This window comes from Tamandua tetradactyla, chromosome 10, assembly GCF_023851605.1.
Source record: "Tamandua tetradactyla isolate mTamTet1 chromosome 10, mTamTet1.pri, whole genome shotgun sequence".
Lineage (NCBI taxonomy): Eukaryota > Metazoa > Chordata > Mammalia > Pilosa > Myrmecophagidae > Tamandua > Tamandua tetradactyla.
Window position 1 is genome coordinate 6,049,272 of NC_135336.1, and position 27,294 is coordinate 6,076,565.

Consider the following 27,294-nt stretch of genomic DNA (forward strand, 5'->3'; position numbering starts at 1 on the left):
AAAACAAAACAAAATCAAGGAATGGCAGACCCTTTAAGTTCACATTTGAAGTCTTCTCTAACTTTTCTCTGAATGTGGATAATCGTGACCTCCCTTAAATCCTCTCTTGCTGGTTGCAGTAGGGATAGACTTCTGTTGCTCAGGACTCCCGGTGAGAGTACATTTGTGCTAAAACAGTGGTGACAGGCTATGTTGGGGACTTTTTGTCCACAAACTGCCTGGGGTCTGTGCCAAGAATCTTGAAATCTGGGAATTGACTGCTATTGAGGAATAATAACAGCGGGAAAATGAAGGAAGAGGAAGACCCTAGAATTGAGGGTCTTGAATTTGAGACCCTAGAGGGTACCAGTGTGAATTGACTTGGATAAGGAGACCATCTGAGTGCTTCCATATATGTCTGCTAAATGCAAACAGACTGTCTTGTAGTATATAGACCTGTAATACACCACTTCAATAAATCAAAGGAAGAAAGAATCACATAATCATCTTGATTGGTGCAGAGAAGGCATTTGACAAAATTCAGCATCCATCTTGATGAAAACACTTCAAATAGAATAGAAGGAAACGTCCTCAGTGATAAAGGAAACATATGAAAAACCCACAGTTAACATCATTCTCAGTGGTAGGACTGAAAGCTTTCCCATTAAGACCAGGAACAAGACAAGGATGCCCACTGTCACTATTGTTATTCAACATTGGGCCATTGGGCCGGGAATTCTAGCTAGAGTAATTAGGCAAAATAAAAAAGAAAAGGCATCCAAATTGGATAAGGAGAAGTAAAACTTTCATTGTTTGCAGATGATATGATCATCTATGAAGAAAATCCTGAAAAATCTATGGCAAAGCTACCAGAACTAAAAAATTTGTACGGTAGAGTAGCAGGATACAAAATCAACATGCAAAAATCAGTAGTTTCTATACACTAGAAAAGAACAGGAGGAGGAAATCAAGAAAAATTCCATTTATAATAGAAACCAAAAGAATCAAACATTAGGAGTAAACTTAACCAAGGATACAAAAGACCCATATGAAGGAAGCTATCCAGAATATGTAAAGAAATCCTTCAACTTAACAACATAAAGACAAACAACCCTATTAAAAAATGGGCAAAAGAAATGGACAGATACTTTTTCAAAGAGGAAATACATATGGCTCAAAAACATATGAAAAGATGCTCAACTTTACTAGCTTTAGGAAAATGCAAAGTAAGTATATTGTCTCATACCTACAAGAATGGCCATTATTAAAAAAAAAACTACAAGTGCTAGAGAGGATGTGGAGAAAGAGGTCCACTTGTTTGCTTGGTGGGAATGTAGAATGGTGCAGTTGCTCTGAAAGGCAGTTTTGCGGTTCCTCAGGAAATGAAGTATAGAATCGCTGTATGATCCAGCGATCCCACTACTAGGATATACAGTAACGGGCGCATGAGGGATGGGTAAGGGATTCATGTTGTTGTGGTGGTGGTTTCTCCTTTTTATTTATTTACTTTTGTTCTTTATTTTAAAAAATCTTTTCTTCCTTCTTTGCAAAGAAATGAAAATGTTCTCATATGAATTGCGGTAAAGAATGCATAACTATATGATTATGCTAGGAGCTATTGATTATTCACTTAGGACAGATTTTATGGTGTTTGAATAAAACTGTTTAAAAATAAACAGAAAGATACAAGTGCTGGAGAAGATAGGGAGAGAGATAGATGCCTGTTCACTGTTGGTTGGAGAGTTGAGTGGTGCAGGCCCTCTGGAGGGCAGTGTGGTGGTTCCACAGGAAGTTAAGTATACTTGGAATGATTGAAAGCAGGGATACGTATAGTCATTGGCACACTGGTGTATATGGCAGCATTCTTCATGATTTGTAATGGATGGAGGCGGCCTAAGGGCATATGGTTGGCTGAACAGGAGGGTGAACTGTGGTGTATACATACAAAGGAATATTGAGTGGCTGCAAGAAGGAATGGAGTTGCGAGGCCTGCAAGTAGGCGAACAAACTGTGAGAGCATTATGTTGAGTGAAATCAGCCAGCAACTAAAGGGCAAATATTGTAAGTCCTCACTAATATGAACTATAGTGATCAGATGCTGAGAATTGAATTTAAGTGTATAGGTTATCAGGGGACAGAATGTAGGCAGAGATCGAACGATTGACAATTAAGAAGTACAGAATGTTCAATAAGGCTGATTGTAAGGGTTCCTGCATCATAAGCTCTTACAGTGGTCACATCTGTCCTGGAGTTGTCCTTGAGCTCTTTGTGTATAACCTGGTAGTTCCTTGGAACTTTGGGTATCTGTGTGACTCCTGAGACTCAGAGTTAGAGTTTGCAGCTCTGAAAGTCAGCATTACTTCATACAGCAACTGTTAAAGAAGCAGAAAAAGATCAGACTTCAGTTAGAGATGTGAATGAAATGGATTTGTTTAGGTCTAATGTAAATCAGAATACAGGGGAAACGGTATTGACTGTGTTTTAAAACTTCAGCGGCTGTGTGAGACCAAAGGAAGAGATGATTATTTGGTACAAAATTTATATTTTCTGTAGTGCCCCATCTAAATTAACCTGTATGGTCAATTGATTTAAATAACATATTTACATGGAACCTAGAATAGGGAATGAGATCTGGTTATTCTGTACAGTTTAATTTTGTACTCCGATATGTCCCAGAGTATCCTGAACAGAAAACAAAAGAGTATTTGCAAAGTTCCCATGTGGGACTGGGGGAAAATGTAGAATTATTAAATTTCCCCAGCCTGGGAATTCCTGATAGTCTTGCAAGCATTAGGGACTCTCAATTTAATAAGTCAAGCCCTTAATCTAGGGACTTGCCCTTATGAAACCTATTTGTGCAAGGGAGAAGCTAAGCCTACGTAACAGGTATTCCTGAGTTACCCCAGAGAACCTCTTTTGTTGCTCAGATGTGGCTTCTCTCTCAGCCAACTCTGCAAATAAACTCACTACCCTTCCCCCTACATGGGACATGATTCTTAGGGGTGTAAGTCTCCTTGGCAATGTGGGACATGACTCCCAGGGATGAGCTGGGCCCTAGCATTATGGGATTCAGAATACCTTCTTGACCAAGAGGGGGGAAGGGAATGGAACAAAATAAAGTTTCAGTGGTTAAGAGATTTCAAATAGAGTCAAGATGTCATTCTGGAGGTTGTTCTTATGCATTATATTGATATTCCTTTTTTTAGTTTCTAGTGTATTAGAATAACTAGAAGGAAAAATGTGAAAGTATTGAACTGTAATCCAGTAGACCTTGTTCTTAATGATGATTATGTAACTATATAGCTTTTATTGAGTGACCATGTGATTGTGAAAACCTTGTGACTGATACTTCCTTTAACCAGTGTATGGGCAGATGAGTAAGAAAATCAGAACAAAAATAAGTAGTAGGAGGAGATAAAGGTTATGGGATATTTTGGGTTTCTTTTTAGATTTTATTTTATTATTTTATTTTTGGTGTAATGAAAATATTCTAAAATTGATTGTGGTGATGAACGCACAACTATATGATAGGATACTTTGGATAGATTATATGCTTTGTGAGTTTATCTCAATAAAATTGCATTAAAAGAAAAGAACCTCCAAAGGGCCCTCTATGCTCATAACTCCCAAATTTATATCTCCAGCCTGAATCTTTCTCCTGATATCTGTACTCATCATCAGGCTCCTCTTGACAGTCTCACAAGCATCTCAAACTCAGGATGCCCAAAACTGAACTCCTGATCTCTCCTAGGTCTGCTCTTTACTGGTCTTCCTGTTTTCAAATGAAAGCTGCACCATCCTTCTAATTGCTTAGGCCTCAATCTTGGAGTCATTCCTTTTTCTCATGCCCACATACAGTCAGTCCATCAGGCTTTCTTTTCAAAATGCATGTAAAATATATTACCTTCTCACCTCTTCCACTGCAACTACCTGGTCCAAGGCATCGTCATGTCTCACTGGGAGTGCTGCAAAGGCCTTCTGGCAGGTACCCATACTTCTATCCTTGTCCCTGTATTCCTGTTCTCCATATAGCAATCAGAGCTAGCCTGCCAACGTTGTCAGATCAGGTTGCTTGACTTGACAGTAGCTCTAAGTTTGGCTCACAGTAAAAGCCAGAGTCCCTACTGTGACCCATGGGGCCTGACCTGCTCTGTTCCCTCACCTCTGCCCTATTGTCTTCTCTGGTCATCCCAGACCTCTTTTCCACCCCACCCCCCCCTTGCTCTTTTCTCTGCAGGTAATACATACCAGTGCACTCCTGCCTTTGGGCTTTTGCAGCAGCTGTTCCCTCTGCCTCAGATGCTCTTTCCTTAATATTGTAGGACTCATTCCCTCAGCATCTTCAATTCAGTGCCCAATGAGACTTACTCTGATTGCTCTTTTTAAAATGAAAACCTGGCCTCCACCCAGAATTCTGGAACCTCCCTTCCTCTGTTCTATTTTCTTCCCTATAACACATCATTTCATAGCATACTAAATAATTTACTTATTTATTGCATCTATTGTTTATTGTGCATCCTTCTGCTAGAATATAAAGCTTTTAAGGCAGTGATTGTCTTCAAGTTTATTGGCTGCTGCATCCTAACACTAAGAACTGTGCTTTACTTAGCATATAAGTAGTTAAATATTTTTTGAAAAATGAGTAAATATAGAGTTTCTGCAGAGGTGTCCAATTTACAATTTTTAAAATGATCTTGTCTGGAGTTTGGGGGAATTGTTGGAGAAGGCTGGCCACATGGATGTGGAAATGGCTGTTTGTACAGTGGATGAATTTGCAAAAGTTTGACCTGAGATTGCCCAGAGAGGGTGAAGAGTGAGCAGAGTCCACTGCAGAGGCTGGGCCCCTGGGAATGTGGACATTTCAGGGCTGTCAAGAAACTGGTTGCCAGAGAATGCTGAAATGCAGTGTTGAAGAACAAAACAGGAAGCCTTGTGGTGCCTGGGAAGGCATTAGAGTGTGAGAGTTTTAAGGAGGAGGCACAGAAAGGCCCAACTGCAGTAAGTACTGAGAGGAAAATGTTTAGACTTTGCAATTAGATAGGCAATTTCAGTATTAGGATGGGGGCTGACTTCAGTAATTTGAGGAACTGGTGGAAGGTGGGGACGTATATAAGCAACTGGAGGCATGGCTGTGAGGAAGGAAAGAGATTAGACTGTTGTTTGAGGAAGTGACTGCATCTATGGATGTGTGTGGGTTTTTTTTTTTTCAGTTTTAAAGAAATGATCTTTTGGGGTGAGGGGGACTGATAACAACCAGACTGGCTAATAAGAGCCAGACTGACTTTTGGTTATAAAGAATTATGAAACAGTACAAATTTTGTCTTGTTCATACTTCTTTAATTGTTCTTTGGTCCAAGCACCTAGCATAGTACCTGACACGTTGTAGATTCAGAATAAATATTTGTTGAACATAATAGTAAATACTACAATATTTAGCCACAGGTAGTGCTATAAACAACAACAAAATAGCAGAAGTCTGATGTTGGGAGATTGCTCTTTGACCCACTGATGTGGCTAGTGGCTTCTCTTTTCCTTTTGACATATCCCTTAGCACTTTGAGTAGCTCTGGAAAGTTACTTTTTGCTTCCTCTTTATTGCACAGTGGTTAGGTTTTTTTGTTTTTTTTGTTTTAATTGAGATACAGTCCATACATACACGATGTACAGTCAATAGCTTACAATATCCTTACATAGTTCATTACATCTTTGAAACAACCCACAAAGGAGTAACTAATTACCCCTAATTAAATATGGAGAAACTGAAACTCAGAAAAGTCAAAGCACTTGCTAAAGATCACACAATCAGTATAAGGAAAAGCCAGGACAGGAATTCATACATTTGGTTCATACATAAGGCATCTCTTATGACAGGAAAGGACCCAAAGGTAGAAGCTAGAAACAAATCAATCTCTCCTCTTCCAAATTCATCTTAGACAAAACATTTCGCCTCCAGAGCATCAGTTTTGTCATCTATAAAATGAGGAAGTAAATTATTACAAAACTCTTTCAGATCTTAAATTGTTATACTATATCCAGTCCCTACTTTCACAGATCTGACAAGGGGAATTTGCCAAATGATTGATGGGAATTGAGGATAAATTAGCCTATTCATTTCACTCTAAACATCAGCTAAAGTTCTTAAGATAAGAACTTTAATAACCTGATAGTCAAGGGGGAACTTTATCTTGAATTGGTGAAGTGAGTGTGGTAAAAGAAGTGAGGCTTTAAATCTGAACCATAACTCACAAGGACAATAGTGCATTATTTCCCATGCAATCTTAGATGTGAAATGAGGTGAATTATTCCCAGAACTCTTGCTGTGTAATTGAGGCCTGTGCCCTAAATAATGCCCCCTGATCATGAGAAAGGTTCATGTCAATAATGGTCTATCTTTTTTCTGGGATTTTTGAAGGAACAACAATTGGTTTAAGTCATATTTTGTCACTGTATCCAGCTTTTTTTTCTTTTTTAATAAAAATTGATTAGGTTTTTAAAGGTTACTAACTTGGGTGACTAGAATGACATTTTCCCAGGGGTTCAGAATGGGTATAAGAGAATTTAATCAAAGATAGATCGATAAATCTGGGGAAGCAAAGGCTGCAAAGAGTTGATTGAGGTTGGTGGAAAGACTACTGGACTCCTGGTTAGAGCTTGGATGTCAAATCAGCTCCATCACACACACAAGTTGAGCTTCCTATCTAGGAGTCTAAATTTCTTTCTTTGGATTGTATGAAATGAATGGCCTCAGGAAAGGGAAGGGAAAAGGAACCGAAACTTGCAAACCATATCAAGAACCAATGTTTCCTTTTTTAGAAAGTGGTATGCAAAGAACGCAAGCTTCATTCCATGATGGAGGCAAATAGCATAATGTTCAGAGATGTCCTGGGAGAAGGCAGAATGATTCAACTCCTGTTTTACTCCTACCTTCTCTGAAATGAGACAATTGTATAGGAAGGAGGGAAAGAAAGCAAAAAAAATTCTAATATTTATTAGGTATCCTTTGTATCTGGAACTCTCCCAGGCATACTTGCACCTTACAAGTGCAAGTTAGGTAAAGGATATTACTTCAGTGAATTTAGGTAACCTACTCAAAGTCACACATAACAAAGGGGAGAGAGGAAAGAACATGCCCTGATGAGTGAAAATTGAAGCCTATGGACAAAGGGAACAAATCTAAGACATACGGCACTCAAGGAAATTATTATCATTAAGCAAATAAATCCCTGCTGCTGTTCTTCACCCTGGGTCATGAGACATTAGAGTAATAATCATGTATAACTGCAAATCAGTATGCAAATACATATGTGTACACTTGAATTTTCAATTTGGGGTTCATATTTGAAAGCACTGTAGCTTTTCTCTATCCATAATGTCTTATTTCATAAGTTATACCTTTCCCAGTTGACAATCACACCAGAACTCTTTTGTATGTCAGTTTTAGCTGCACAATTAAACTTGTCTCTATCCTATGGCTTGTATTTTCATTCAGACCATCCTAAGCATTCTCTCAATGCCCAGATATTTTTGTGTGGCACGGAAACATCCAGATCATTTATTTATTTTATGTTGATTATCACAATAATTATATTTTAGACCCTTTGAGGCAACGAACATCTTTGTAGCCTCAGAAGCTGAGGATTTATATTCTTGTTGAGAAGATGAAAAACCTGGACTGGGTTATGATTCAATTGACTTAAATGTAGTGCTCCTAATGCTTGAAATTAATGGATGCTTATTTGTGTCAGTCAGAAGTGCCTTTTGTCAACTCTCAGTTGTGATTTAGAGGACTATAAAGAGAGAGCTTGCTGATCATCTTGATGGGTGATGTGGATAAACGGGAGCAGGCTTAGAGGAGAGTGAACAGAAAGGTGAAGGGATCTAAAAACCATGTAATCTTAGGTATGGTTCAAAGACTGATAATGCTTAGCTTGAAAAAAGAAAATTTAGGGGTTGCAATAATCTTCTGATAAAGTGTTGTTTTATGGAAAAAAGAGCGGATGTATTTGTTTTACTCTAAAGCTGCCCTGGTGCTTTCTGTGATGACTCATATTAATCTTGTTTCCTTTGTGCTCATAAATCCACAGTGGTTTGGGGTTGTTGACCTTGTGGGCAGATGTGAGGGCCACTGAGTCACAGAGCTTGGCTTCGATCACCTTCCGAAGATAGAAATGAAAGTGGGCACTCATTCCCCAGCCACCTCCCCTGTCCTTTGAGGACAGAGATCCTTTGGGACATCAGTGGGTCTAACCCTCTGAGAGGCCTTTTGGGGATCTTTCTACCATCTTCTTCACCTTTAACTGATCTCCTCAAATTTATTCTGAAGATGGGAATCAAGTTCCTCAAATGGTCCCTTTAGACTCTACCATGGCACCTGAGAATAGTTTCAGTATTCAATTATAAATATCTTTTAAAATTGCATAATACATGACCATGATCTGAAAGATCAACAGGTATTTGAGGTCTACATTTTTGGGGAATACAGAGATAGTTAGACATGGCGCTGACAATCCATTTTGTTTCTGGACCAGGCTCTTCCAATTGCTGGTCAGCATGAATGAGGTGGACCTTTTGCTATCCTCACCTGCCCCAACTTGCCCAATATAGCCTATCCCCTCTAATCCTTCCTGGGATGTCAGAAAATGGGCTCCTGTGAGAAAGGATGGCAATTTTCTGCCATTTCCTGCCTCCCTTCCACCACAGCACCTGGAGCTACCTCTGGCTGAGATCCTTGGTCTCTGACTTGAGTGTCTCTTTTCCTCACAGTGCCTAGCCAGGGTAGGGGTGGGGACCCTCCCTTTGCAGACACTTGATAAACAGCAAGTTCATAGAGGAATCTATGCCAAGGTCAGACTCTGCCAAGTTCCCTGAGGTCACACAGTAGTCACTGCCTGGCTGACCCCTGGACACTGTATACATCCTTTGCCAGTTTCTGGCATTCATTAATGACCAGTCTTATTCCTTACTAAGTTGCTGAAACAACCCAATCTATTTGAGATTTTAAGAAAAAATTTGTCTTATATGGCCTTTTTCCCCCCTTCATTTCAAACAAAGACGTCATTTCCTGTTCTGCTCTCTCAAATGTGGCGGGAGGATTGATGGGAAGACATAATGGTGGCCAGAGAAGCTGAAGTAAAACTAAGCAGTGCTGCAGACTTGCAGAAGTCATTCTGTGAGATCCTGGAGTAGTATTTTTCTCTGCTTTTCGGTTAGAGTTCTAGGAGATTTGTGTGTGTGTATGCGTGTGCGTATATTTTAGAAAATGAGGGGGTCCATTTAAATAAATGTGCCATCAGAACTTCCAGGAGTAGCTAAGTAAAGCAAAGTTTAGACTTGGGGAATTAGATTTGAGTCTTGGTTCTGTCAGTTTCTAGCAATGTATTCTGTCACACACTTTCTAGCTGTGTGACTTCAGTTTCCTCATCTGTAAAACATCAACCAACAGAGTTATTCGGAAGATTTAGGGTAAAATAGAAAGCACTTGTTCAAGTTTGCTAGCTGCTGGAATGCAAGACAACAGAGATGGATTGGCTTTCAATAAAAGGGGATTTGTTTCATTAGTTCTTCAGAGGAAAGGCAGCTAACTTTCAACTGAGGTTCTTTCTTACATGGAAGGCACAGGGTGATCTCTGCTGGCCTTCTCTCCAGGCCTCTGGATTCCAACAACCTTCCCCAGGCTGATTCCTTTCTGCATCTCCAAAGGCCTGGGCTGAGCTGCGAGTGCCGAGATGAGGTATGCTGAGCTGCTTTGGCTGTGCTACATAGAGCTCTCTCATTGAAGCACCAGCCAATTAAGTCAAATATCATTCATTGCAGCAGGCACGCTTCCTAGCCGACTGCAGATGTAATCAGCAACAGATGAGATTCACATGCCATTGGCTCATGTCCACAGCAATAGAACTAGGCACCTTCACCTAGCCAAGTTGATACCTGAATATAACTACCACAGCACTTAACACAGAGGAGGCATTCAATGTATGAAACTGATAATAATCATAAAGGTAACAATAATAATTTAATACTACGATTTCTGTTGGCATACATATAGGTAGACATGGCTGTACCTTCTTACCAGAGAAGGCCTTTGTGGCCTGAACCACTCTGCATGTCCCTTAGGTTTTATATTTTTCTGTGTGTTAAGGTGTGACTTTCTTCTTACCCTGAATATCAAGTCTAATGCTAGGAGCCTGGTGTAGCTTCACCTCGCAAAAGCCACACATGCACACAGTATACCTCCTCAGTAAGTTTTAGAAAAGGGAGCGATGGACGGAGAGGAGAGAGTAATTTAAATTGTGCTCAGTTCTCACAGCCACGTGCTAGAGGGGAGCTGAACTGGTGGTTCTCTCAGTCTCTGTAGAGTGAGCTTCTTGTGCCAGGTATGATTCTAGTGTTTAAATATTTGTACTTTTAATTTTATCAGGCCAACCTGGCTCTCAGGGACCGTGAAGTGACTTGCAGAACTCAAGGTTGGGGGGAAAGATTAGGAAATTGCCAATTGCCAACAGAGTTTTATAAAATGCATGGTTGGGAAAAAACAGAGCCAGGCTATAATTTAAGACCATGGTTCTAAAGCGATGGTGGGAGATGAAATGTCCTCCAATCTAAATTCTCATGAAATGGGCCGGCCCGTGATTTTCTGGTCATACTTCTGCCCTTTGGGAAGTCCTTTAAGGGTGTATAATTTGACTGGCCCTGGCTTGGACAGACAGCTCTGGGACCCTGTGATTTGCAGCTTCTAGTCACTGTTTCTGAGCAAGGCAGTTAAACTGAAGGATAAGTGAGCCCAAGATGATGTCCTGAGAAGCGTGGGGCTTTTGGGGTGCCTTTTTAAATTCCCTTTCATTTGGTTACCAATTATGTCCAAATTTATGGTTAGGAAGAGTCAGGTTGGTCTGATATTTAGCCAGGCAGGACCCATTCTTAAGGTAGAGATGTCTCCAATCAGTTGCATCTTAAAACACAGACCCTTCAGTTTTCATTTTATGAACATATCTTTGCTAGTGGCTGAGGATTGTACAGAAACCCTCGTTTTACATTTCTAGTATTCGTTTTCTGCCTGTGTGTTTTGGGATGTGGTTGTTGTTTTTTTCTTTTCTTTTCATTTTTAACTGCCTTATCAAAAAGCAAGTGCCCTTCCAATCCAGGCCCCCTCCTAGTGTGCTTGTTCTCTGCCAAATTTGGGGGATCATTTGTAGTTTAATTTTCTACTCTATGGCTCTGTAATGTTGAAAGGCTCTCAATTCTGTCGGGTCTCTGTATCTGTGTGACTTTTCATACTGTAATACAGATGGGACAGTTCGACTTGTGCTCATTATAAACAATATAAATGACTAAAAAGAAAAAAAAATATTTGTGCTTTTAGTGCGACATGGCACGAAACTGAAGATAATTACCTTTTCTGGCACTCAGAAGATAAAGTCATGATCCCTTCCAGGACTGGAGGATTACCTGGCTGTGTTGGGTTTTCAGGGATATATAAACACATGGTATGTTCTGTACTTCATGGGTGAGTTAAGGTGGGAGAGTCTTTGTTTAACTTTCATTTACTGTACACGAAATCCATTATGAAATATCTTATTGTAAATGACTTTTCATTTGGCTTTTTTTTCATTTTATTTATAAATATTTCAGTCTGCAGGTTTAAAAGAAAAGGATTCTTTCAAAAGAAAAACAATTTAATTACAATATATTACTTTCACATTTAAATGACCTCAAGTCCTTAATGCCATCAGATACGGAATTAATATTCAAATTTCCCCAATTTTCATATGTATGTGTGTGTACATAAACATACGTATGTCTGTCTGTGTGTACGTGTGTGTATACTTTTAAAATAGTTTGTTTATTCAAATCAGGATCCATACATTGCAATAGATTGATACGGCTTATATGGCCCTTAAAATCTTTTCGTCAATAGTCTCCCAAAGGAGGGGGCTTTGAGTATAAGATATTTCTGACTTGTCACTGATTTTCTAACTAACACTGAGGCTCCATGGTCCAGAGCTGCCGAAGTGAATACAGGCTCACAGATGCCACCTCTGCAGGCAGGCTCACCAGCCCCAAACACCCACTTCCTGATCTTCTGTCTTTTCACTTTGTTTTTTTTTTTTTTAATTTTTTTCTTTTGTTTTCTTTTCACTCTTAAAAGAAAATACCATCTTTTGAGATTCTTTACCACTTTAGATGTTTGGATACCAATCTGAAGGACAAATTCAGCTGCAAAAATGGCTATTTTCAGTTCTTCACCCGAGAAGCTTTATGTATTTGCTTTTCCTGGGCAGTGCATGCAGACAGGACATTGTGTTCTGATATAGAGTTTGCAGTTCAGCCTAACTAGAAATAATCTGGGTTATAAAAACCCACCCTGACACTCACATGATAGTGCAGCTCTGGATTTTTCATGCTTCTTGGCCTTGGTGGTAGGTAGCGTGTGGGTGGTAAGGAGGTATTTCCTGGCTAAAAATGGGAACAGGCTGTTTTGAGATTGTGCTCTCCACTCTCACAGCCTCTCTGTGCAAATAGCTGAGGTTTATGCATTTGCCCCAGGTGGGTACTTAAGCTCCTAAGAGTTTACCGTCCACATCCCTAAGTGGACTTGGAGTGAGCTAGAAATCTGAAGTAGCAGAGGCAGAAGGCCATTGGTGTGCCATCTACAGGAAGGACCTCTCAACCTGAGGCCCCTCACAGTATGATTCATCTCGTAGGTGCCCCCTTGTACACCAGATGCCGATGTTTACTTTGGATTACATGCTATATAACCTTCTTTGTGGGCTTTACATCACAACCTTCCCTTGCAGATGCCTGCAGGAGTCCTGTTGGCATTTTATACATCCCTTCCCCCCCCTTCTGTCTTCAAATAAGTCACGCCAACCTCCTGGCTCCTAGTGCACTTAACCTGTTCCTCCATTGTAAGCACTTTCCACACTGTATTTTCAGTTTGTAACGCCATTTCCACAGCTGCACTTTGAGCTCTGTAAGCTTGATGCCTGGCATATAGAGGACTCTCGGTTTGTGTGGTTGTTTGAGGGGAACTACCTGTAGGACTGGGCTTTGGGTATGTTGGGGAGTATTTGAGAAGGAGGAGGCGTTCTTAGAAAAACTTGTTATTCGGAACATGAGACACATGAAAAATGGTTAAATAACAGTATGACCTGCAAGGCACAGGATGTCAGAGGAGGCAGGGAGGACTATCAAACTACTCCCAGCAGATTATACTACTTAACGCTGACATATTCTGCCCTTTACAGTTCATCAAGCTCTTTCACATGCATTCTCTCATGTGAGGAACAATGTTATTGCCCCACATCCTTGTTTTGAAAATGACAAAACTGTGGCCCAGAGAAGTGAAATGACATGTTAAGGGTCACCTATCTGGTAATGGTAGAACCAGGTGTAGAGCCTAGTCTTCCAGTTCTGCATCTAGCATCCTTTCCTCTCTTCCTTACAGGTGCCGGTTGATAACCTAGGGTCTGATAAGGAGAAGGGTCTCACTCAGAATTACAGATAGGATTAATAACAATGCTGATACCTCACAGAAGGCTCAGTCCTTGTGGCCAGTGAATAAGGAGGAAGAAAAAGGAAAGTGAGCCATTACTGTGATCTGAGCCAGTGTTGCCCATTGTAAATAGAAAGCAAACCACTATGGTCTCATGTGTAATTTAACATTTTCTAACTGTCATGTTAAAAGAAACAGTTGGAGTTAATTTTACAAACTATATTTTGGTTAACCCAATATACCTAAACTAATATCATTTAAACAACTGTATGGACAATTTATTACAATATTATATAGTAGTGGAGGAAATGACGCCCAGAGAGGTTAGGAAACTTGCCCCAGGTCACAAAGCTGGAAAGTGACAGAGCTGGATTCTGGGCCAGGCCCGTGTCCCCCCTTTCCCACCTTGGCAGACTGCCAACCCTTGAGGAAGAAGCAGTGCTTGATCTGGCCTGGAAAGACGGGGAATGTTGAATAGGTGGAAGTCGGCAGTAGCCTTGAACTTGCGATGTTCCCCCTGAGGTTTTGAGCTGCTGCTGCTGTTGATGACGATTATGTGGGTGAGGGAGAGCGCCCTGGGGAAAAGGAAGGGTAGCCAATTTCCAAACCATTGTTAAATTTGCTCCTGAGGGGGTAGCTGACAGATTTTAGGGAAATATATTAATTCCCTAGGGCTGCCATAACAAATTACCTCAAATGGCTTAAAACAATAGAAATGTATTCTCTCATAGTTCTGGAGGTCAGAAGTCCCAAATCAAAGTGTTAGCAGGGCCCTACACCCTCTGAAAGCTCTATGGAAGAATCCTTCCGTGCCTTTTCCTAGCTTCTGGAGGCTGCCAGCAATCCTGGGTGTGTGTTCCTTCGCGAGAAGATGCGTCACTCCAGTCTCTGCCTTCGTTGTCCCTTGGCCGTCTTCCCTGCGTCTGTGTGTCTTCTCCTTATAAGTACACCAGTCATTGGATTTAGGGCCCACCTTAAACCAATATGACCTCATCTGAACTACTTATTTCTGCTAAGACCTTATTTCCAAATAAAGTCACATTCTGAGGTTCCAGGTGGAGAGGAATTTTAGGGGGATGGCTACTATTCAACCCTTTATAGGAAATAAAGGTAAACTTTTGGGAACCAGTATCTTCAAATGTTAAGGGAGTCCCCTGACTATGCAGTGAGTCTCTCTCAGGGAACTAAGGGACTATTAACACCATCCTTTTAGAAGTTATGCAAAGATTCAAGGTGATAATACATACGGTACGCTTAGCCACTGCCAGGCGATGTGAGGTGCTGTGTACATGTGTTTCTTCTTCCCAAGCCAAGGCAGGAGAGCCTAAGGAAGAGGTCCTGATTTATCCCTTCCAAGAAAAATCATTTTATTCTAATGAAGGAAAAAATGGATCGGGAGGCCATGTTCCTGCTCTGTGGGCAACTGAACTTGGTTCCAAGTTTGTTTCTCTTGTTTTCCTCTCAAACATTACAACAGCAATAAAAGGTATACATTTTAAATTCTGGCATCCTGACACATTACTGTGCAATTTGCAGTGTTCCCTTGCAGTCCTTATCCATTTTCAAAAACAAAAATATAATTTTAATTTTAATATTGATGAAAAAGTTTATTTTTTCTTCCTTTATCACAAACATTGATCCCATCTTTCTGTGTAGTGCATGCAATATATTAATGATTTAATGGAATGTCATTGAATTCAGCATCATAATTTGCTTGTTCATTTGGCTAGATATGTAGGTTTTTCAAAATTTCTTGGCATTAAACTTGATGCCGCAGCATGCAATCTCATGCTTATGTTTCCTTTCTATTTTTTTTTAACTTTTTAGATTTTATAGTATAACATATATACAAAGCAAAGGGAAAAAAAAAGCAATAGTTTTCAAAACAGTCTTCAACAAGTAGTTACAGGACAGATCCCAGAGTTTGTCATGGGCTACCATACGATCCTCTCATATTTTTCCTTCTTGCTTTTCCAGAATATAGGCGGTTAGAGGGCTTAAATATTTTTTTATCGTCACAATCAATTTTTTTCCTTCTTTTTTTGTGAAAAATAACATATACAAAAAAAATCTATAAATTTCAAAGCAGAGCACCACAATTAGTTGTAGAACATATTTCAGACTTTGACATGGGTTACAATTTCACAATCTTAGATTTTTACTTCTAGCTGTTCTAAAATACTGGAGACTAAAACAGATATCAATTAATGATTCAGCATTCATATTCATTTGTTAAATCCTATCTTCTCTGTATAACTCCACGATCACTTTTGATCTTTCCATTCTTCTCTTTAGGGGTGTTTGGGCTATGGCAACTCTAAGTTTTTGATATTGGAAGGGTCTGTCACTAATCTGGGGTAGGGAAATGGAACTATCTGATGTTGTGGAGAGGCTGGGCTGAGTTTCAGGACTTATCTGGACCAGGGGCCCATCTGGAGGTTGTAGATTTCTAGAAAGTTACTCTAGTGCAAGGAACCCTTATGGAATCTTATACATTGCCCTAGGTGTTCTTTAGGATTGGCTGGAATAGTTCTGGTTGGGGGTTGGCAGGTTATGATAGGTAGCAAGGTCTACCTGAAGTTTGTAAAACAGCAAACTCCAGAGTAGCCTCTGGACTCTATTTGAACTCTCTCTGCCACTAATACTTTATTAATTACCCTTCCTTTCCCCCTTTTGGTCAGGATGGAATTGTTTATCCCATGGTGCCAGGTCTGGATTCATCCTTGGGAGTCATCTCCCACCTTGTCAGGGAGACTTTGACCCCTGGATGTCATGTCCCATGTATGGGGGAGGGCAGTGACTTCATTTGTAGAGTTGGGCTTATAGAGACTGAGGCCACATCTGAGCAACAACAGAGGTCCTCCAGAAGTAACTTTTAGGCATGCCTATAGGTAGTTCAATCTTCTATGCTACCTACATAAGCTTCACAGGAGTAAGCCTCATGATCGAGGGCATGGCCTGTTGATTGGGTTGTCTCTGAAGTTTGACACAGTATCAGGGGATGGTAAGGTTTAATAGTTTCATATTCTTCTCCTATCCCTCAGGGGACTTGGCAATACTTTTCATTATCTGCTTAATATACTCTAGGATGTATCCAGGCATTACAATAATCTATACAGAATTAAAGTAACTCCTTCTTATTCTGTATTCCCTGTGTTTCAGTTGTTCAAATGAGCTATACAGATAGGTTGAATTAGATTATGCACTACAGAAAATTTCAGTTCCAGACCAGATAAACCTTTCTTCCATTGATCTCAAAGAGTATGTGTGGTTCTAAAATATAGACACTGTCTTCCTTACCTCTATGTTCTGAATTACTTTAACCCAACCTCTTCGGCTTTGTTCTTATCTCTAAATATCAGGTTATATATATAAAGCAGCCTCTCAAAATCCAGAAATAATAATCACCACTCCAGACTTAAAGTGTCTGCTTTAGAAGCTTACAATCTAGGCCCCTGTTTCCTTACAATCATTTTCTAAAGGTGACCATACCATTGTTGTGCTTTTGTTTCTGGCTTATTTTGCCTCACCAGATGCCCCACATGTTCATTCACTTCATTGCATGCCTCATGACTTTGTTCCTTTTTGTAGCAGCACAACTTTGTTCATAAAATATACCATCATTCACCAATCCAGTTCTCCATCAGTGCATCCTTCAGCCACCTGCATTCATCAGGCATCATCATGTAGAGGCTGCGAAGTCCACAATCCATCAGCATTCTCAATTTTAGATAATTTCACTGTTCCCAAGAGAAAGAAAACCAATAAACACACCCTTGCCATATAGGAAATCTAAAACTCCTCTTAACACTTGTTCTTCCCTCCATTATTTACTTCTGCTTTTGCTGTGGTACTGCTGATGGTTTCCTTTTAAACATAGTTCATAGCATACAATAGCAGTTTTCTCCCTGTACCCTGGACTTAAACACTCTTTATATAAGAATCATATCTTTGAGGTAATTCTTACGAAAACTAATTCATATTTGTAGGTTAATCAGTGGGACACAGGTCTATACAATCCCTTTCAATCTTGTTCATCTTCAATATGGTAATATTACTTACAGACCCACTAGTGAACAACCTTCATTCCTATCTATTCCCTTACATTGGAGTTCAACCTCATTAGCTAACAGTTCACCCATCTCTAGCTTCTATGTATCTCTAAGTCCCCTATATTCTGTATTATAAGCCTCTGATTATAACTTTATGCTGGTCATAAAAGTGGAATCATACAGTATCTATTCTTTAGTGTCTGGCTAACTTCACTCAGCATTATGTTCTCAAGGCTCATCCATCTTGTCATGGGTTTCAGGATGTCATTTTGTCTTACTGCTGCATAATATTCCATCATATGTATATACCACATTTTGTTGATCCACTTATCTGTTGATGGGCATTTGGTTTGTTTCCATCTTTTGGCAATTGTAAATAATGCACCTACGAATGTCAGTGTGCAAATGTCTGTATCATTCCTTTCAGCTCTTCTGGGTATATACCAAGTAGTGATATTGCTGGGTCATAGGGCAACTTGATATTTAGTTTCCTAAGGAACTGCCAAACAGTCTTCTATAATGGCTGCACCATTATACATTCCCACCAGCAGTGTATAAGTGTCCTTGTTTCTCCACATCCTCTCCAACATTTATAGTTTCCTGTTTAATAGCAGCCATTCTTATAGGTGTGAGGTGGTATCTCATTGTAGTCTTGATCTACATTTCCCTTATAGCCAATGAAAATGAGCATCTCTTCATGTGCTTTTGAGCCATCTGTATTTGCTCTTCAGAAAAATGCCTATTCACATCTTCAGCCCATTTTATAATTGGGTTGTTTGTTCTTTTGTTGTTGAGTTGTATGATTTATTTGTATATATAGGAAATCAAGCCTTTGTCTGATATGTGATTTCCGAATATTTTCTCCCATTTAGTTGGCTACCTCTTCATCTTTTTGACAAAGTCTTTTGAAGTGCAGGAGCATTTGATTTTGAGGAGTTCCCATTTACCTATTTTTTATTTTGTTGCTTGTGCTTTGGGTGTAAAGTTTAGGAATCTACCTCCTATTACAATGTTTTGAAGATGTTTCTCTATATTTTCTTCTCAAAGATTTATGGTGCTAAGTCTTATATTTAGGTGTTTGATCCACTTTTAGTTAATTTTTGTGTAGGGTGTAAGATAGGGGTCCTCTTTCATTCTTTTGTGTATTGATATCCAGTTCTTCCATGCTGAATTACGGAAAAGACTATTTTGTTCCAGTTCAGAGAATTTGGGGGCCTTGTCAAAAATCAGTTGACCATAGATTTGGTGGTCTATTTCTGTACTCTCAATTCTATTCCATTGGTTAATGCTTCTATCTTTGTTCCAGTACCATGCTGTTTTTACCACTGTGTCTTTATAATAGGTTTTAAAGCTAGAGAAGTTTTGTTCTTTTTTAGGATGCTTTTAGCTATTCAGGGTCTCTTTCCCTTCCAGATGAGTTTGGTAGTTAGCTTTTCCAAATCTTTAAAGTAGGTTGTTGGAATTTTAATTGGTACTATGTTAAATCTGTAGACCAATTTGGGGAGGATTGACAACTTAACTGTGTTTAACCTTCCTGTCTATGAGCAGGGAATGTCTTTCCACCTATTTAGATCTCCTTTGATTTCTTTTAGCAATGTTACGTAGTTTTCTGTGTACAAGTCCTTTTCATCCCCAGTTAAGTTAATTTCTAAGTACTTGATTCTTTCAGTTGCTGTTTTGAATGGAGTGTTTTCCTTAACTGACTCCTCAGCTAGGTCATTGCTTGTGTGTAGAAATGTTACTGGTTTTTGCACATTAATTTTATATCCTGCCACCTTGCTGAATTTGTTTATTAGCTCAAGTAACTTTGCTGAAGATTTCTTGGACTCTTCCTAGTTTAGTATCATATCATCTGCAAATAATGAGAATTTTACCTCTTCCTTTCCAATTTGGATGTCTTTTATTTCTTTGTCCTGCCTGATTGCTCTAGCTAGAACTTCTAGCACAATGTTGAGTAATAGTGGTGACAGTGGGCATCCTTGTCTTGTGCCTGATCTCAGTGGGAAAGCTTTTAGTCTCTCCATTCAGTAAAATGCTGGTTGTCGATTTTTCATATATTCCCTTTATCATATTGAGGGAGTTACCTTTGATTCCTATCTTTTGGTGTGTTTTTGTCAGAAAAGGATGTTGAATTTTGTTGAATGCTTTTTCAGCATCAGTTGAGATGATTGTGTGATTTTTCCCGTTTAGTTGTTAATGTGCTATATTACATTAATTGATTTTCTTGTGTTGAACTATCCTTGCATTCCTGGTATAAACCCCACTTGGTTATGAGGTATAATTCTTTTAATGTGTCAATTGGATTTGATTTGCTAATATTTTATTGAGAATTTTTGCACCTGTGTTCATTAGGGAGATTGGCCTGTAGTTTTCCTTTCTTTTAGCATCTTTACCTGGTTTTGGTATTAAAATGATATTAGCTTCATAAAATATTAGGTAGAGTTCCTTTTTCCTCAAATTTTGGGAAAAGTTTGGGTAGGATTGGTGTTAGTTCTTTCTGGAATATTTGATAAAATTACTCTGTGAAGCCATCTGATCCTGGGCTTTTCTTTGTAGGAAGATTTTTGATGACTGATTGAATCTCTTTACTTGTGATTGGCTTGTTGAGATCTTCAATTTCTTCCTGAGTCGGTGTAGCTTGTTTGTGTGTCTCCAGGAATTTGTCTGTTTCATCCAAGTTGTCTAGTTTGTTGGTGTATAGGTATGGTTGTTCATAGTATCCTCTTATGATTTCTTTTATTTCTTCAGGGTCTTGGTATTGCACCCCTTCTCATTTCTGATTTTGTTTATTTGCATCCTCTCTCTTCTTTTCTTTTTCAGTCTTGCTAGTGGCCCATCAATTTTATTGATATTCTCAAAGAACCAATTTTTGGTTTTCTTAATTCTTTCTATTGCTCTTTTGTTTTCCCATTTATTTATCTCTGCTTTAATTTTTGTTATTTCTCTTCTTCTGTTTGCTCTGGAGTTAGTTTGCTGTTCATTCTCAAGTTCCTCCAGGTGTGCTGTTAAGTCCTTGATTTTTGCTTTCTTATTTTTTATCATTATTTCTATATGTTATACATTCACATACTGTGTAGTCATCCAAAGTATTTTTCCGTTTCTTTTTCTTTAATATAGGAATTTCAGGCAATAAATTTCCCTCTCAGCACAGCCTTTGCAACATCCCATAAATTTTGGTAAGTTGTATTCATATTTTCATTCATCTCTAGATAGCTACTGATTTCTCTAGCAATTTCTTCTTTGACCCACTGGTTGTTTAAGAGTGTGTTATTCACTCTCCTTGTATCTGTGGATGTTCTCGTTCGTTGGTGGTTATTGAGATCCAGCTTCATCCCATTGTGACCAGAGAAAGTGCTTTGAATAATTTTAATGTTTTTAAATTTATAAAGACCTGTTTTATGCTCTAGCATATGATCTATCCTGGAGAGTGTTCCATGAGCACTAGAGAAGAATGTATATCCTTGTGCTTTGGGGTGCAATGACCTATATATATCTATTAGGTCTAATTCATTTATCAAGTTATTTAACTTCTCTATTTCCTTGTTGATCTTCTGTCTGGTTGTTCTATCTATAGAGGAGAGTGGTGTATTAAAGTCCCCTACTATTACTGTTGAAACATCTATCGCTCCCTTTAGTTTTGCTAATCTCCGTCTCATGAACTTTGGAGCTCCTTGATTGGGAGCATAAACATTTATGATTGCTGCAACTTTTGGCATATTGACTCTTTAATTAGTACATAGTGTCCTTCTTTCCATTTTTATAAAGATTTTTATGCCAATCTTTATCTTTTTGATTGGTAAATTTAGTCTGTTAACATGCAAAGTTATTACTGAAAAGACATTTCTTGATTCCATCATCCCATTTTAAAATTTTATTTGTCAGATCTATATATTCTTTTCCCTCTTTTTCTTTGTGCTCTTTAAATTACCCTTAGTGGTACTCTTCAGTTCCGTGCCTTCCTCCAGACTTCCCTCTTCTGTCTTTCCATTTAAAGTCTATTTTGTCTGATATTAGTTTAGCTACTCCTCCTTTCTTTTGGTTACAACTTGTGTGGAAAATCTTTTTCCATCCTTTTACTTTCAATCTATTTGTATCCTTGTGTCTAAGATGAGTCTCTTGTAAGCAGCATATAGCTACATTATGTTTCTTTATCCATTCTGCCAATCTTTATCTTTTTAATTGGTAAATTTAGTCTGTTAACATGCAAAGTTATTACTGAAAAGACATTTCTTGATTCCATCATCCCATTTTAAAATTTTATTTGTCAGATCTATATATTCTTTTCCCTCTTTTTCTTTGTGCTCTTTAAATTACCCTTAGTGGTACTCTTCAGTTCCGTGCCTTCCTCCAGACTTCCCTCTTCTGTCTTTTTTTTTTCAGCTAGCAGAACTCCTTTTAGTATTTCTTGTAGGGATGATCTGTTGTTGAAAAATTCTTTCAGGACTTGTTTGTAAAAACTTTAATGTCTCCTTCGATTTTGAAGGAGAATTTGGCTGGGTACAGAATTCTTGACTGGAAGTCTTTCTCTTTCAGGATCTTGAGTATATCATATCACTGCCTTCTCTCCTCCAGAGTGCTGGTTGAGTAGTCTGAGCTCAGTCTTTTGTGGTTTCCTGTATATGTAGCAGATTGTTTTTCTGTTGCCAACTCTCTTCAACATTTGACAGACTGGGGAAGGCCTATTTGGATTTATTCTGTTTGGAGTTCGTTCGGCTTCTTTGAGTTGTGTATTTTTGTCCTTTATGTGCTTTATGAGGGTTGGAAAGTTTTCCAGCATTATATCCTCAACTACTCTCCCTAGCCCTTTACTTCTCTTCTCCTTCTGGGACACCAGTGATTCTTATATTTGTGCACTTTGTTTTGTCTATCATTTCCCTGAGCTCCCATTCAGTTTTTTCCATCTTTTTTGCCATTTGCTGTTTTGAGTCTTCAAAGTCAGTTATCTTGTCCTCTATATCACTTATTCTTTCTTCTGTCTCTTCAAATTTGGTGTTGTGTGCCTCTAGTATGTTTTTCACTTAGTCAACAGAATCTTCAATCTCTGTGTTATCTATTTTTTTTTACTTATTCTTTCAAATCCTCTTTGTGCTCTTCTATTATCTACCTGATCTCCTTTATATCATTTGCCATCCCACTTATTTTATTAAGTAGAGTTGTATGAACATCTTTGATTAGTTGTTCCAACTCTGTCTTCTCAGGTGTTTTAATTTGGTCATTAGGCAGGGCTAAATCTGCATTGTGATATGCTTAGTGATCTTCTGCAGTCTTCGTTGCATGTAGAAATCTTGATTGAGTTACTTTAGGAGTTGATTTCTTTCAGTAATCTAATGCTTTGTGTTTGTGGAATTGTTGTACAGCAGTTGTGAGTAGGGCACAGGATGGGGTACTCAGTGCAGTGATTTGTTTCAGGGCAGGCGTAGTCGCAGCTTGGGCATGTTATGCTGATGCTTGTGAACGTGGGTGCCTAGATATCAGGGAGGATGTAGCTGTGCAGGTGCACTGGTCTGGGGGTTGTAACCCTGGTGTGCGCTGGTCTAAGGCTCTTTGTGCGCATGCGTAGAGCTGTGACAGCAGGTCGGCATTATACCTTCGTGGATTGGGGGCAGATGTGACCAGGATGTGCAGGTCGGCACTTTCACAGAGTTGGGAAGTGAGGCTGAGGGCTGTGCACATGTGCAGTTCTAGGACTGCTGTAAACTGAGGTTCCCAGAGCTGAATGACGTGACTGGGGACCCGTGCACATGCATGGGTCTAGAAGTGCCGTAAACTGATGTGCAAAACTCAAGGGGGGTGGAGTGAGGCTATGTGACACTATGGGCAGGGGGGCAGGGGTAGGCTAGATATGGAGGTTAGTGCCTGCAGCCTTTATGCACTGGCAACAGCCTGGAGGGAGCAGGGAGGGGTAGGTAGTGCTTGGGAGGGGTGCAGGAGAGGTGGGTTGGTCTGCAGTTGGAGGGGGCGTTGTGGGGCAGGTACGTGCACTGTTGGCTGGTGGGAAATGACTGTGAGGATGAAACCCAAATACCCAGAAACTTCAGCTCTGCACATGATGCTTTCCCTAAGTCCAGCCTCAGCCTCCTATACCTGCACAAAAGCAGGCAGAGCTGCATTCAGAATTGTCTTCTGCCTGGAAAAGGGAATGAGCTCCATGTTTCCTTCATATCCCTAATTGTACATGCATCTGTCACAGACTTTAGGGTCAGAGAGATGTAGACTTGGGGGCAATTTCTTAATCTCCCTTTCTTCATTAAAATAATGAGCATGACAATGGTGTCTCCTTTTAAGACTATAAAGATTAAATGAGTTAATATTTGAAAAGTGCTAAGAACAGTGCCTGGTACATGATTAGTGCTCAATCGGTGTTATAAATATGGGTTTTAATCTCAGTATCCATATTTTCTATATGGCTATTTATTTAAGGCATAAGCTGACACTTTCTGGACTTCAGCTTCCTTGTCTATAAAAAAATAGCATCTTCCTCCTGGAGATGTGGCTTTCAGTGCATATAGAGTGTTTATAGCACAGGGCCTTGCATATAAAAGGCCCTCCATAATTATAAGAAACAGAAAAACATTGAGTTTTAATTTTACTTGTTTTCTAAATAAAGGGAGGACTTTGACCCCTTATGTTGGTCTAAGCAGCATTTCTGTATTGTTAGCTCTTAAATTTTGACCATAATCATTGTTTTTGTGTATTTTTAAGTCCCCATTGTAGGTTTGGTGCCATCAGGAAACAAGTGGCAGGCAAATGCCTACATGTGTTTGAAACTTTTAACAAGTTTTAAAATCTTGATTTTGAGGTTAGTGAGTGCACAGTTTCAGAGAGAGGATGATGCTTCATGTACGTATTAATTTAGTGGCTTTCACCCACACTTGGTTTCAAAAGAAACTGAAGCTTATAGGCAGGATCAAGTATTTCTCAGCAACACATATCAAATTTGTCTAAATGATAAGGTAAAAACCGCATTGTTTAGAAAATTCACAGAAATGAACCAAGGGGCACTTCAATACAGTTCATCCCTTCCCTGGCCCTTTTTCAGCCCAACTCCATCAGACATCTCCACCTAATCACCCAAACTGTGCTGTCCAAATGGTAAGTGTTTTGGTTTGCTAAAGTTGCCAAAATACAGTATACCAAAAAATGGGTTGGTTTTTACAATGGGTATGTATTCGTTCACATTTTACAGTTCCAAGGCCATGAAAATGTCCCAATTAAGGCATCAGCAGGATGATACCTTCTCTGAAAAAAGGCTGCTGGCATCCGAGGTTCTTCTATCAGATAGCAAGGCACAGGGCTGGTGTCTGCTGGTCCTTCACTCCCAGGTTTCATTGCTTTCAGCTCTGGTTCCAGTGGCTTCCTCTGTGGGTCTTCTCTTAGCTCCTCTGGGGCTTTTCTCTCTCTGCTCTCTCCATGGGCTTTTTGTTGCCAGATTTCACTGGGTGTTTCACACTGAGTGCTTTCTGCTTTTTCTGCCCTTTATTCTCTAAATAAAAGGACTCCAGTAAAGGATTAAGACCCACCTTGAACTGGGTGGGTCACATTTCATTTGAAACAACTTAATCAAAGATCCTACCGACAATAGGTCTACACTTACAGGAATGGATTAAAACAACATGGCATTTTTTGGGGTATATAATAGCTTCAAACCAGCACAGTAACACATGCTGGAGCTGTAATTTCCCCTTGCCTATCTCCCTCTCCTTCTGGAGGTAGAGTCCCATTTTATTCACCTTTGCATCCTCCTTACCTGACACAGAATCTGAATATCATCAGAACTCCATAAGTAATTGTTGACTGAATGAATGAACTTGCAAATATTTGTCTGTGATGTTCAAAGACATGTGGTAGAATAATGACAGGCAGATTTGCAAAATAAAACCTGTGGAAATTAAGTGCCATTAGCTGCTCGAACTGAACAAAAATGATTATAATAATATTTATGTTTGGAAAATGCAATGGACTTTCTTTTGTTTATTTGGCCTTGAACTCTGTGAGGTGTTGGTTTTCCCTCATCCCAGCTCTTTCTTGCCCCTAAGCAGCATCTTTCATTCAGTATCTTGCCACCCCCTATCATGATTTGGGGGAAGGGAAGTTCTGTGGTGTGCCAGTGTCCACTTTGTAGCCTTCCTATTTCCTGGGTAAAATCTGAACTCCAGACATATCAGCAGAAAGGATAAATGTGTCCTTCAGTCCTCATGCCCTGTGGATTAAACAAGGACTAGGGCCCCACCTGGTTTTCCTTGGATAGTAGGACTCATAAAACTACAGAAATTATATTACTGTATAATTATAGAGTTGGGTACTAAGCGGGTATGGAAATCATCTTGGCATGAAATGGGCTCTGCTACTCACATTTTGGCTTTTGGGCTTTCTTTTGTGTCTCTACTCATCTGGGAAGCCCAATCTTATCTAAAAATAGTATTCTTTACAGAGCACCTATTGTATGCAGGACAATTCATTAGAGGCTTCACATAGATTATCTCATATTCTAATACTTTCAAGACCAATGTGAACCCCTCTGGGTCTTCTGAGAAGACTGGCAAGGTACAAAGCAGCCTGGTGACACAGTGATGGAAGGAGATTTAAGAGGGAGCAAAGAAATCTGGGTTCCCATTTGGTTCTAGCATAAACAAGTAGTATGGCTTCCTCTATGCTACCGATCCTTGTTTTCTCAACTGTGAAGTGGGATGGGGAGAGTTAGATTAGATGCTTTAAAGTTACCTTCTATTTCAGTATGAAATGTACTCTCAAGGAGTCTACTCTAATCCAACCTGTTTTCTCCTTTGCCCGAGTTACTTTTAGACTGCAAGTCAGAATTATAGTTTATTAGTGTTGTGTGTTCTAAGTCTTATTTCCTAGTGATATTCTGATCTCCCAGTGACAAAGACCAACATAAGATGGGTTATTAAGAAGGTCTTAAATGCTTCTTAAACCAGGCCTTGCCATGTGTGGTAAGATATATTTTTATATGTGAGGTCCTGAGCTGTTGTTTCCAAGTCCCAAATCTTCAGCCTTTCTCACACCAAAAACTGAAAATGGTTTTAAGAGTCAATTTCAAATAACTTGTACTTTAAATATGATGGAATCCAACCTATCCTTTTCTTCTCTTATTTTAATGCCTTTATGTCCTATCTAATGAACTTTTGCCTACTCCCAAGTTCATGAAGATATTCTCGTATATTTTCTTTTACAAACTTTATAGTTTGAGCTTTTACATACAGCTATAGATTCTACCTAAATTTTTCTTCTAATTTAGGTTTAGAACTGTGGTTGGATTGGTATAAAGTTTAGGGTGAGGTTTAGGGTTGGTGTTGGTGTTGGGGTTAGGTTTAGGGTTTCGGTTATGGTTAGGTTTAGGGTTGTGGTGGGTGTATGCTTGGTGTAATGTACAGGATTGGTTTTAGTTTTGGTATTGGGTTTGGGGTTAGGGTTGATGGTAGGGTTGGGGCTAGGTTTTGGGTTAGGGTTAGGGTTAGATTTAGGGGTCAAAGTTCTCCTTCTTCTAATTTTTTTTAACCTCTATTGATATCCAGATATACCAGAACCAATTATTAAGACTTTCCCTTTCCCACTGTATTGCATTGGTGCTATTGTAAAATACTAAGTGACTTTTTATGTGTGTCTTATTTCAGGATTCTATTCTTTTCCATTAATCTTTTTTCTTTAGTTATGCCAATAATACATTGTCTAAATTACTGTAGTTTTATGAGTCTGGTAATGTAAGTCCTCTAACATTGTTCTTCTCATTCTAGATTATCTTGACTATTTTAAG

The 27,294-nt window shown here is 39.3% G+C and overlaps 1 protein-coding gene across 4 annotated transcripts in view; it reads left to right on the plus strand.

Annotated features, from left to right (window-relative positions):
- Positions 1-27,294, plus strand: part of ST6GAL1 (ST6 beta-galactoside alpha-2,6-sialyltransferase 1) — a 152,924-nt gene that overhangs the window by 51,267 nt on the left and 74,363 nt on the right. The window contains exon 1 of one of the 4 annotated variants that reach the window (XM_077117849.1): positions 4,791-4,977. The exons of the other annotated variants lie outside the window; for them this stretch is intronic. The gene's annotated coding sequence lies outside the window, so the exon portion shown is untranslated. Of the gene's footprint in view, positions 1-4,790; positions 4,978-27,294 lie in introns of those variants that run through there. 4 annotated transcript variants of the gene reach the window in all.